Here is a 13731-nt window from a genome sequence, read left to right as displayed (position 1 = left end):
CAATTCCATAATCTGCTTGAATATTGTCTTTGTCTTCAAGATTAAAATTTTCAACTTCAAGGATCAAATGAACTTATGAACTTGCAATTCCATGACCTTCTTGAATATTGTCTTCGTCTTCAAGATTCAAATTTTTAACTTCAAGAATCAAATGATCAGATTAACTTACAATTCCATGATCTTCTTGAATATTGTCTTTGTCTTCAAGATTCAAATTTTCAACTTCAAGAATTAAATGATCAGATGAACTTGCTATTTCATGATCTTTTTGAATATTGTCTTTGTCTTCTAGATTCAAATTTTCAACTTCAAGAATCAAATGATCAGATGAGCTTGCAATTCCATGATCTTCTTGAATATTTTCTTTGTCTTAAAGATTCAAATTTTCAACTTCAAGAATTAATTAATCAGATGAACTTGCAATTCCATGATCTTCTTGAATATTGTCTATGTCTTCAAGATTCAAATTTTCAACTTTAAGAATCAAATGATTAGATGAGCTTGCAATTCCATGATCTTCTTGAATATTGTCTTTGTTCTCATATTCAAATTTTCAACTTCAAGAATCAAATGATCAGATGAGCTTGCAATTCCATGACCTTCTTGAACATTGTCTTTGTCTTCAAGATTCAAATTTTCAACATTAAGAATCAAATGATCATATGAACTTGCAATTCCATGATCTTCTTGAATATTATCTTCGCCTTCAAGATTAAAATTTTTAACTTCAAGAATCAAATGATCTGATTAACATACAATTTCATGATCTTCTTGAATACTGTCTTTGTCTTCAAGATTCAAATTTTCAACTTCAAGAATTAAATGATCAGATGAACTTGCAATTCCTTGATCTTCTTAAATATTGTCTTTGTCTTCAAGATTCAAATTTTCAACTTCAAGAAATCAAATGATTATATGAGCTTGCAATTCCATGATCTTCTTGAATATTTTTTTTGTCTTAAAGATTCAAATTTTCAACTTCAAGAATCAATTGATCAGATGAACTTGCAATTCCATGATCTTCTTGAATATGTCTTTTTCTTTAAGATTCAAATTTTCAACTTCAAGAATCAAATGATCAGATGAGCTTGCAATTTCATGATCTTCTTGAATATTGTCTTTGTTCTCATATTCAAATTTTCAACTTCAAGAATCAAATGATCAGATGAGCTTGCAATTCCATGACCTTCTTGAACCTTGTCTTTGTCTTCAAGATTCGAATTTTCAACTTCAAGAATCAAATGATTAGATGAACTTGCAATTCCATGATCTTCTTGAATATTATCTTCGTCTTCAAGATTCAAATTTTCAACGTCTAGAATCAAATGATCAGATGAACTTGCAATTTCATGATCTTCTTGAATATTGTCTTTGTCTTTAAGATTCAAATTTTTAAATTCAAGAATCAAATGATCATATGAACTTGCAATTCCATGATCTTCTTGAATATTATCTTCGCCTTCTAGATTAAAATTTTTAACTTCAAGAATCAAATGATCAGATTAACATACAATTTCATGATCTTCTTGAATATTGTCTTTGTCTTCAAGATTCAAATTTTCAACTTTAAGAATCAAATGATCAGATGAACTTGCAATTCCATGATCTTCTTGAATATTGTCTTCGTCTTCAAGATTCAAATTTTTAACTTCAAGAATCCAATGATCAGATTAACTTACAATTCCATGATCTTCTTGAATATTGTCTTTGTCTTCAAGATTCAAATTTTCAACTTCAAGAATTAAATGATCAGATGAACTTGCTATTCCATGATCTTCTTGAATATTGTCTTTGTCTTCAAGATTCAAATTTTCAACCTCAAGAATCAAATGATCAGATGTGCTTGCAATTCAATGATCTTCTTGAATATTTTTTTTGTCTTAAAGATTCAAATTTTCAGCTTCAAGAATCAATTGATAAGATGAACTTGCAATTCCATGATCTTCTTGAATATTGTCTTCGTCTTCAAGATTCAAATTTTCAACGTCAAGAATCAAATGATCAGATGAACTTGCAATTTCATGATCTTCTTGAATATTGTATTTGTCTTTAAGATTCAAATTTTCAACTTCAAGAATCAAATGATCATATGAACTTGCAATTCCATGATCTTCTTGAATATTATCTTCGCCTTCAAGATTAAAATTTTTAACTTCAAGTATCAAATGATCAGATTAACATACAGTTTCATGATCTTCTTGAATATTGTTTTTGTCTTCATGATTCAAATTTTCAACTTCAAGAATTAAATGATCAGATGAACTTGCAATTCCATGATCTTTTTGAATATTGTCTTTGTCTTCAAGAATAAAATTTTCAACTTCAAGAATCAAATGATCAATGAGCTTGCAATGATCTTCTTGAATATTTTCTTTGTCTTCAAGATTCAAATTTTCAACTGAAGAATCTAATGATCAGATGAACTTGTAATTCCATGATCTTCTTGAATATTGTCTTTGTATTTAAAATTCAACTTCACACGTGTGGACGCAATAGAGCAACCCAATAACAGATGAATCACCATATTTTCTTCTATTCTTGTGTATGAGTTACAACGGTTACACAGCTTGTTATCCATGGATTTTAATTGTGGGTTTTTGAAGAAAGTTAATAGTTTGCGTTTGTAAGATAACAATGGCTAGAGTGAGGGGTGCATGCAATATGGTAACTGGTTTTTGAAATGGACGTTAGGGTTTGTACTTGGAGGAGTATGTAGTAGGATCTTGTAAGTACGTTGTAATAAATTAAACTAATTCTCTAAAATTTATGTAGTGTAAGAGTAAACTGACAAAATAGTCCCTGAGGTTTGAGTAGACTTACAACTTTTGTCCATATAGTTTATTTATTTTCAACGGGCCCCTTGATGTTTCATATTTGTTACTAATGTCATCCAAATTGCTAGCTAGCTTTTCATATTGGTTAATAATTTACTATTTACATAATAAATAAATAAATAAATAAAATACACTTGAATTAAACTAACATCTTCTTCAGCCTTAAATCATACCAAACCCTAATTACCCCACCACTACTACACAACTTTTTCTTTCGTTCGTTCACACCGACCACCCAGTCACTCCTGAAACTACCGCCGCAAAACACATCGATTTCCGGCGGATACATAGCCTAAGAAACCATATCTTTAAGCAGCCGCAATGGCATCGGAAAAAACAATTAAAACACAATCAAAGCCGTAATGGCATCGGGCAAACCAATTAAAACAAACCCAGCCATCGGAGGAGTTTTTAAAGAGACAGAAACCCTAGGTCTACGATTGTCGGAGAATGATTATGGTAGGTTTTGGTCTGGCGATTGATTATCAAGAGATTTCAGATTTGGGGATGAAAAATTGTGTTCAAAATGAAATTAAATAGAGTTATGTTTGATTTCTTACAGTTAAATGGATAAATTGTAATTTTTCTTTTTTGGTTAAAAACATAACGGATGACTCTGGTAGAAAGTCACGAAAGAGTAACTTCTTTTTAATGCAAGAATTAGTTTTTTGTTATGACTTTATATTAAAACGAGCTGAACAAAAATGTTTCTATTTTTTGTATCAGGGTATAGATACAATGTTGATTCGGATGAATGGCTAAGAACCGATTATCTTTGTTACATTGACGATTAAGGATTCTTATACATTGTGGATTGGTTAAACACTTCTTTGAAAAGTTCATATTCATATTACTTGTAATTTGAATAAATAAGTGGTTTGCAAATGTTGAATGCATTGATGTTCTTCGCTAGAATTGGCATTGGTTTGAGCTAGCCAACGTAGTTTGCGAGCGCGGGTGTATAAGGTCGTCTTTTGTCGTTTGGTTACCCCAAGATAGCTGCGCTTTATCGTTGGTTGTTCAAAAAAATATTAACAGCTTTTATATTAATGCACATTTGATTTTTATTATACAATAACATATTTGTTTATTTTTGTTACTCAACGTTAACCGAAAATAATTGTAGCTCAGTTGGCAAATGCTAGTTGGGTTAAGTGTGAAACAAGAGGTTAGTTCGAACAACACATGAGACAAGAATTTTGTTCCTAGTTTGATTACGACAAATGTTTGTCACTAATAAGGGAGAACGCCATTGTTATAGGATGCAAACTTGGGTAAGCTGGGTTGTATGCTGATAATAAGCCTTTCGAAATCCCTCCAACAACCGGTTACACTAAAGTCGTTCATAAAAATATAAATGTTAACAAAGAGATTAGATATATTTACAATAACCATTTTTTGATTTTTTACTATATATCTTAGTAAGAAAAATAAAACAAGTATCCTCGTCCTTTTCTTCCTCGTCGCCACCACTCATCACCTCAAGGACCATCTTCAATATTTTTGGGTGCTAAATATAAGTACTCATATAAATAAAAACTTTCAGGTGCGCCGAGCGCGGGTCTTCACCTCTTCGGCCATCCCTATCAGACTTCATGTGATCTTAAATTTCCTAAAAATAAACAAATAATCTTGTGAGCCTCTTATTTGGTTATGTTGTATTAGCCCAGACCCTTAAGATTGTTATTTAAACAACTGGTCAATCATAATTATTGGGTCAAATAATGTTACTACTTAGTTTGAAAAAAAAAAAAGACGGGTTTAAAAACTGATTGTGAACTTCACTTATTTATGGTTGTTTTCATTCATATATCTGTACATACATTTATATTTTTTGAAATTACGTGTCCCCATCGATAACGAGTCCTAGACTGCTGACTACTACTGAAGGTTGCAGGCCTTGCCACATTCGACCACCATAGCTCGCCAACTTGTGGGAAAATGTTCACCCTACATTTGAATCGCCATTCACAACCTGTGACTCCCTTTAAACCATCGACGAATATTCCGACCCCACTTCTCATATTATGTATAACTTTTTTTTAGAAAAACACATAAATGATTTCAATTTAAATAAAAAACCAGCCACGTAAAAAACGATAACCGACGATCATTCGAACCAGAATATTTACATGATCCCATGTTTCAAATGGCTCATAAACCGACCGAATTATCACATGCTCGAATGTTATTCCAAAAATAACATAAAACCAATACAAACCGGTATAAACAATAAAGGTACAACTACATGATACAACAAACAAAGCCAACATAAAACTTATCTCAAGATCGAAAAAATGCTAACTTTATCGATAAATATGTACATATTTATTGAGCAATGTAGTCAAGCGGGATAACAGAAGGCGGGAAATCAGTTCTTGGTCCAGCAAGAGAATAATATGCGAGTATATGTGCAGGATGTTCCATTTCTCTACCTTCTCCGGTTTTAACCTTTCTCGATGGAATTATTTCGATATTCCAAAACGGACGGGCCATTGTTAACAGGTCAAATCCTGTTTTGGATCCTCGGTAACCTTGTACCCATAAGTACCTTAAAGATCTCAACTGTAAAACCGCCATTGCAAGTGCGTTTTCACTAAAACAACAGCCTCTCACTTCAAGCTTTTGTAGGCTCGGGAAGCCTCGTGAAAACCCGAGAAGCCCGGAATCAGATTCCCCAAGATACCCCAGAAGCATCCATCTTATGTTTTGACTGTGTTGACCAATATAAGTCAAACCCACATCAGTTAACCCTCCTGGTCTGAGATAGAGTGCAAATCTTCTGAGTTTATCGCAGCCAATAAGTAAAGACCGGATTCCGTTATCGAGTGGCAAATCTGTAATAACTTCTTCTTTATCCAGTAAAACTAAACGGAAATCAGTTAGTTTTTTCAAGTTTTTGCCCATGAATTCTAGAGCTGCGTTTGTGATATCGGATACGTATACAGCAACACATTCTAAATCAAGACAGCCTTGTGCTATGGCGGTTAATCCCGTTTGAGAAACAACACCTTCTTCATCCGCTCCTCTTTCGATTCTAAGCCGTTTCATTTTCTTACAAAACCGAGCTAAAACTTCCATTCCCCGGTCTCCAACCACATTTCTTGTCTGTTTTCATCAATTTTGAATTCTTAATTAGTTCATTTATGTTGTTTATTGTAGGCCTGTAAACGAACCGAACGAACACGAACACGAACACGAACAAGGGCATGTTCACGTCCGTTCATTTAACTTTAAACGAACACGAACACAAACACTTGATCGAACACATATTTTGTGTTCGTGTTCATTTATTTAAAAAATGAACATGTTCATGTTCGTTTGTTTAAAATCTAAACGAACATAAATGAACAAAGATTAACAAACATAAATGAACACAAACAAACATAAACGAACATATATAAACACACTTAAATGAACACAAATGAAAAATATAAAACACTCTTCAGGATAGTGTTTAATTACTTGCTTATTAGTATGTAAACGAACATAAACAAACGGACATAAATGAACATAAATAAACGAATGTACACAAATAAAAATGAACAAACGAAACATGTGTTCATGTTCGTTCGTTTAATTAAACAAACACAATTTTTTTGTTCATGTTCGTTCGTTTATTAAATAAACGAACATAAACAAACTTCCCTCCGAACAATTCACCGAATGTTCGGCTCGTTTACAGGCCTAGTTTATTGTAATAACAATCATTAATAGAAAGAGTAAAAGTGAGAATGTATACCTCAAGAACTTCCAAATTAGGACACTTTTGGAGCAACACACAATGATCCTCGGTGTCAAGAAAGGTATAGAGGAGATCAAGTTTCTTTAAACGGGAAGCAAACGAGTACACAATGGGCATTTCATTTTTGCTCATGTAATTCAGACCCAACCGACACAACTGCAGGGGGTATGTACAGAAGCGTAGTGCTCGGCTTGATTGTTAAAGCAGCCACCACTAAATTCTTCAAGTTTCACCGCAAACTGGAAAAACCCAACAAGGTCCAAGATTTCAGTATCGCCTATCTTGACCGATACTAAAGATTTGCATCTTTTGGCTATTAGCTCCAGATCATTAGAACTGACTTGTGAAAGATCAGTCATGTAAAAGTTTAATGTTTCGAGTTTAGTGTTGTTCATAGCGAGTTCATGTAGCCAGCCTCCATCCTTCTCTATCACTTGGCTATCTTCTAAAAACAGAACTTTAAGGTTCCCACATAGCATAGACCATAAGTCAAGCATTGAAGTCATATCTCCTAATCGACATTTTAATTCAAAATTTTGAATGTCTGACATGAATTCTCAGCTTTCAAGGAAGTTAAATGATACCCATGTTGTCAAACAAATGTGTATTATAGATATTAACTGTGAACTTGAAGTTGAATTTAGAGAAAAAAAATAAGCCGAGCCTGAGCTCAACTACGCTTGCTTACACTTGAGCTCAAGTTCGGCTCGTTTTAAATTCTTTTTTTAAAGCTTGAGCTCGGCTCATTTCGAGCTCTTTTAATTAAGCTTGACTAAGCTCGTGAGTCCTTTTTTCAAGCTCAAGCTTAGGTTGGCTCGTTTATTATTTATTGATTTATATAAATATTTTATTAACTTAATATATTTTGCGAAAAACCTTAACGGGCCAAAGCTTAGCTCGTTTATTATTTATTACGTAATTTATATTATATTTTTTGAGAAAAACCTTAACGAGCCTATGCTCGGCTCAAACTCGTGTGCAATACCTTAAACGAGCCAAAACTCGGCTCTGCAGTCAGCAGTGTTAACTTCATACATAGAAGTCCAAGAGAGTTAAAACTTAAGAATACACTAGTCTACTAAAGGCACGGCGAGCCTAACCGATCTTCCCATATAAGGTTCGAAATCGGGCTCAATAACTAAACAATCTTTATTTGAGGCTCGGGCTCAATAAAGCTCAAAGCTCGGCTCATTTCGAGCTTTTTATCAATCCAATCTCAACACCCCTAAGTTTATCAACTAAAATTAAGATTGTTTATAAAATATATAACAACACCAAAACTAATACCTGCAAGATCTACAAATATGCAAAAGCCCGTCAGTGGAGAACCCGGAGCACTTATCGAGCTTAAGAACCTCAAGAACATGCCCGCGTTCACGAGCCAACACTTCCAGATCTTCATCTTTAACAATCATCCTTCTAAAATGCAAACTCTTTAAACAACCAAAAGACTTCGAAACCTCCTCCACCCACGGCCTCGCATACCCACCCCAGTCCTCGGGTATTAAGTCATACATGGCGGCCCGTGGCTTCCCTTTTAGTTTCAATGATTCGACAGACGGGTATCTCCGCAGCAGCTGTTGAGGTGTGGCTGCATAACATAGAGCTATTGTCACATGGTTACGTGTCAAAGCCTCAAGTTCATATAACCGCCTGCAGACTAAGGAGATGGACTGACGGTCACATGAGTCGTGTATCTACGCTAACACGGATTCAAAAACGTCGAACGTGCCGCGAACTCGTTGGTTGTTGTAGTTTCGGTCATCCATGATTAAAGTCTAGAAAGAACTCGAAACAAAGAGAAAAACATATCAACTTCTTTATCCTTGTCCATATAATTCAACAACAAAAAACAATTTCATAAATTTATCTTTAGCATTTGTACGTCTTCTAAAAGCCTCGCATATCTCATTCTTTATCTCTATCTCTGTATTATTTGTTTTTCTCTTTCTTCTGTTTACAATCTCAACTACTAACTGTTTTGTCTTATTATCGTTTTATTCTAAAATTAATTTCTAATATTCTTTTATAGAATTGAGTCAATGCGGATCCATTTAAAAATTGATCTTTTTGGTTCGGGTTAGGATGGATCAACTTAAAAAACATAACTTAGAACCCATTATAATGCTTTGACTCTAAACATGTAAATCACTTACAAAATTAGGAATTAGGATTATGCAAAGTTAGCTTGGTTTGATTATGGGGCTTGCTTAACCATAACTGAATGGTCGGCTAACCATCAGTTAGGGGTCGATTTCGGTTAAGTTTGGTTCATTGTAAAATGTATATTTTTTTATTTGTTCTAGTAGAAAATGGTTCGGTTATGGTGTTCCCGGATCAATTAAGAAGGTTTCAAACTTGGCTATGATGTTCCAAGCTATGTTTTATAAGCAGTTGCAAACTTGCAACATAAATTTAAATGTTCGAAGTTAAATCTGGAGGTATAAAAGATGCAAGTAAAAGTTAAATTTGAAAATAATACAAACATACAAGGTTCGATCCGGTTTTTATACAAGGAAAAAATCATCTATTTTACAAAAAAAACATCATTTGCTTACTTCAATAGACTTTTCTTAACCTGTTTGAAATTTATAAATTCAACAATTTAAAGAAAGAAAATTTAACACACTATGAAATTTGAAACAGATTCAGACCTTAAAAATGAATCATATTGCCTAGGGTTTTGTTAAATATATTAAAAGCAAGCAAACTTGATATCACAACATCATAATAATGGATGATTAAAAGAGTCAAACCTGGTAAATACAACAAAGGAAGATTTGAAGAAGTCGAATCAGCAAAAGAAAGATATGATTTTTCTCTGTAAAATAAAGTACCCAACTTCGATTATTGTTCTATACTTCTTTCAAAAAGGAGCTTTTGTAAACCTTTAATTTCTCGTGTTGAAATCCGATTTTTTCTTGAAACAGGAGATGGTGGACTTAACGGCTATCCAACAGCAACACTGTATGTGATCACGGACATTCGGAGTCGCATTTTACTATTGGGTTATCTCGAATAGCCGGACTTTATTCATTAAGACGAATAAAGAGTTCAAAAAAGATACTAAGAGTTATCATATTAATGCACATTTGCTTTTTATTATTTCTAGTATATTAGAATAATATATTTGTATGTTATTGTTAGTCAATAGCAACTATCAATAATTCTTTACTCATTTGGCAAGTATTAGCCGGGTTAAGTGTAATGCAAGGGGTGTATTAAAGTTCGGCAACGCATGTGACAAGAATCTTGTAGTATCTCTTTGTATGCAGGTGATAAACCTTTTGGAGTATTTCGGTAGCTAGTTACACTAAAAATCGTTCTTTAAAAATAAACACTAAGACAGAGATTGAATATATCTACAATAATCATTTTTTAATTTTCTATCTTAGTAAGAAAAAGATAAAGAACATGTGGCATCGTCATTTCCTTCTTTGCCGCCATCAGTCAGCACCTTTTACAAACATCTTCAAGATTTTAGGTGCCCTATATGAGTACTGAAAAATTGGCTCTTATATATAAAAGAAATATTCAGACGTGCCCGTCCTAACTCTCAGACTTCTTATGATCTCAAATTTTATAAAAATGAACAAATCATTTTCTAAGGCTCTTATTTGGTTATCTTGTATCATCCCAAACTCATTAGGTTGTTATTTAAACAATTGGACTATCATAATTATTTGGTATTGTTATGGTATCATTTTGTTTGAGAAAAGCAATAGCTTAAAATTTAATCGTGAGTTTCATTTATTTATTTATGATGTTTTTTTACATACTTTTTAAAATTATGTGTCCTCGCCAATAATGAGCCCTAAACAACTACCGAGGGTCGTATGGCGTCCAGGTTGGCCCTGCCACCTTAGACCACATAGCCCAACTTCGCCAAAGTGTGGGAGATGTTCACCCGACATGTGAATCATCAGTTACAGCCCGTGACGACTCCCTTTAAATCGCTGACGACTCCCACCCCACTTCTCATATTATGTTACCAATTACATAATAATTTATAAATAAAAAAGAATATGTAAATGACTTCAATCTAAATAAAAAAACAAACTATGTAAAAAACGATAACCTACAGTCATTTTCAAAGTAAATCAAAATCCCAAACAAGCAAAGCAAGCACATGTTTTAATTAGAATCTAGAAACAAGGTCCGGCTGGTCCGCCGGACCGATTTGGGCCCAAAAGATACCTCAAAACTGGCTCATTTCATAATTAAAAAAATATTATTTTGCTGAGGGAGTTGAATCAAATGATAACCAAATAGACAAATAGAGTTTGGTCTCAAAAGATAACTTGTGAATTTTTTTTGCTTTTTTTTTTTTGTATGCCCTGAACTAGAGGTGCACAAACATGTTCTGCCAAACCTGTTTGGCTGTTTGAATCCGGCTTCCGCCAAACCAGTTTCAACAGATATAAGCATAGCGATTCCATACTGGCGGATTGGATTCGTTTTAAATTGGTACATAGACTTTCTATATTCAAGCAAATGTAAACTAATAAAAAAACTAATTCCTAGTCACACTTATACTTGATTTTATTGTTTTGTTGTAACCCATTATGTTTGCCCATTATAAACATATTCCTTTGCAGCTTATCTTGCCTTTTCCTGTTTTTCAAGCATATTCAATAAGTATGCAAACACCCTAATTACGGCTATGTGTTATGAGAGACGTAAATGTGAGATGTGATTTCCTTATGCTCGTGGCACGTAGATAGTGGAGCTTTCACATTTCACATAAAAAAACATTGTGTTATGGTGTTGTGAGTTGTGAAACATGGTTGTGGGGTGAGATATAGTAAAATGATTGGTTACATGAATAAAAATAAAAAAAAATCAATTTACACGCCCCTCACGTCCACGATTTAGCTCACACAAGCATCCTCGCACCCCGGTCTCTAAGGTGGCGGGGCTTTAGCGTCTTTCCGAGCTTCCATAACACATAGCCTAATTGCACAACCGATGGATTTGATGTTGTCTTAAACTTTTCACAAGTCACAACCTTAACCGCAATATGAGTTGCTTATGCAACAACTTTAATTATGAACGGACAAACATAATTAGTGTTTTAATCAGTTTGGTCTCTTGTCTTAGCTGCCGGTTTCACACCGAATTATAACTAAAAAACAGGAACCATCTCAAACCATAAAAACATTACATGTTTATTTGGGACCTAAGTATGGTCCCGGTTAGATCCTTCGGGCCAGTCCGGTCCAGACCAAATATATCAGAAACCAACTCATGTCACTATCTAAGAGTTTTATAAAAAGAATACAAAAATAAATAATAATATTATGAATGGCATGAATGATGGGAATGGTGGTCGGGTTAGTGAGGTTACCATTTTAACTAAAGGACGGATTTCAGGGCCGCCTCAATTTCACGCCTATACATACATATATATATATTATCAGACAGGCACACTTCACTATCACTTTTGTTTCTCTCGGTTTTAGACATTTATGGATTCTAAGAAAATATTAATATTGGGACATATGTTGTTTCACTTTTGAACACATTTTGTCACATTTTATTTTACTAGTCACATACTTTAACTTTATACACAGTGTTTAATCAGTTTCATATCATCATATCCTCCGATAATGTTGAAAGTGAATAATGTACGACGTCGGTTTTGATGAAAATTTTGGTTTAAACCGCTAATTATGGTTTGGGGAAATGAACTGGACGGTTTCATGATTTTATGATTTAAAGGTTCGGTTTTGATGAGTTAGCGTTTTAGAAAAAAATAGTTTTTTTAAGAAGATAGTTTTGTATTAAGTTTTAAAAAGTGAATGACTGTATATAAATTTAATATACACATAACCTTATATTTTTAATTCTTAAAATTATATAAAAATAAAATAATGAATATTAAAGGTCAGGTTGGTTTACTTGACCGGCTCCAAGTTTCAAATTGTAAACCGAACTATCAAACCATTAAAATCAAAATGTGTTGCGGAACCCGTTCATATTTCAAACCGGCCAAATCGAATGACTTTCTTCGGTTTTGATGGCTCGATCAGCTTTGTCGCTTTACAAGCACACATGCAATAAACCCATGTTTGTAGACTTTACATGTGTCGTTAATGTCAGTTCCCGTACCAATGAACTAAGAGATTCCCTCAGGGACTATCGAGCTTCCACCGTTATGGCCCTCTAGCCGAAGGAGTCGGGTGGTTTACATACATGAAATAGTTTTGTTTGAGAAACGATATATAAAAATTAATTTTAGTAGAGAATCCGTAACAGTTATAAATCTGTGTATCTTTTGTTTTAGCTGTAATATATAAGACATTTATGTATCTGATTACCATACTGTATTTTTAATTATCCTTACACATATAATGATATAAATATAAAGTTATAAACTGTCACACCCGGCCCTGAGCGGCGGAAACAGCCGGGCGCGCACGAGTGGGGATTGATAATTAAGCACGGGCCATTGCAAAACATTCAAAGATTTTTATTGCGCATGAGAAGTTTATTACAAACACATTACATTGTTCAAAGATTACAAAAAGAAACATCCAAGTATAAAACTGAAGATTTCCTCGCCATATCCCCTTGCGCGGCGGGTAACCGTGCGCATCGAGGGGATAAAACCAAAATCTTCCAAAAAGCTTGTTTTAGATGTTCAGCGTGTGGTGCTCTAAGTGTGACTCCATGCGCTACCTAGTTATCTCCTGAAAGACACGTAAAAACATTTGAATCAGTATAAACTGAGTGAGTTCACAAGTTTTAGTAACTTGATAAAATCATTCTGAAACATTTCTGGCAACATCATTAACATCTGCTTGGTAAAATCGTATTAACACATAATTCTGACAATATTCTGATAAAAATCGTTCCGCGGGTTACGCGTGAACAAATTCTGGATACGGTGCTCGTCTATGTAAGAGGCGCAGCCACTACGAGCTAAAATAACGTAAAACCGTCCCGCGAGTTACGCGCAGACGTTTCTGGAAAACTATGCTCGTCTATGCAAAGAGGCATTGCCCCTACGAGCTAAGGATACTGTCCCGCGGGTTACGCGCGAACAATTCTGAGAAACTGTGCTCGTCCATGCAAAGAGGCATTGCCCCTACGAGCTAAGGATACCGTCCCGCGGGTTACGCGCAGACGTTGTGCCGGAAAACAAGGCGC

At 34.2% G+C, this 13731-nt stretch overlaps 1 pseudogene across 1 annotated transcript; it reads right to left on the bottom strand.

Moving 5' to 3' along the window:
- Positions 1–4998: 4998 nt before the first annotated feature.
- LOC143620765 (coronatine-insensitive protein 1-like) lies at positions 4999–9442 on the bottom strand (annotated as a pseudogene). The gene is made up of 4 exons (XR_013151395.1): positions 9336–9442; positions 7868–8357; positions 6577–7048; positions 4999–5942 (listed from the first exon to the last, which is right to left on the bottom strand). The product of XR_013151395.1 is annotated as a coronatine-insensitive protein 1-like (transcript).
- Positions 9443–13731: the final 4289 nt, after the last annotated feature.

The sequence above is a fragment of the Bidens hawaiensis genome, unplaced genomic scaffold, assembly GCF_021521415.1.
Source record: "Bidens hawaiensis isolate Kalapana, Puna unplaced genomic scaffold, B.hawaiensis_p1.1 tig00002631_1, whole genome shotgun sequence".
NCBI classification, from domain to species: Eukaryota; Viridiplantae; Streptophyta; class Magnoliopsida; order Asterales; family Asteraceae; genus Bidens; species Bidens hawaiensis.
This window is presented reverse-complemented; position numbering and strand designations above follow the sequence as displayed.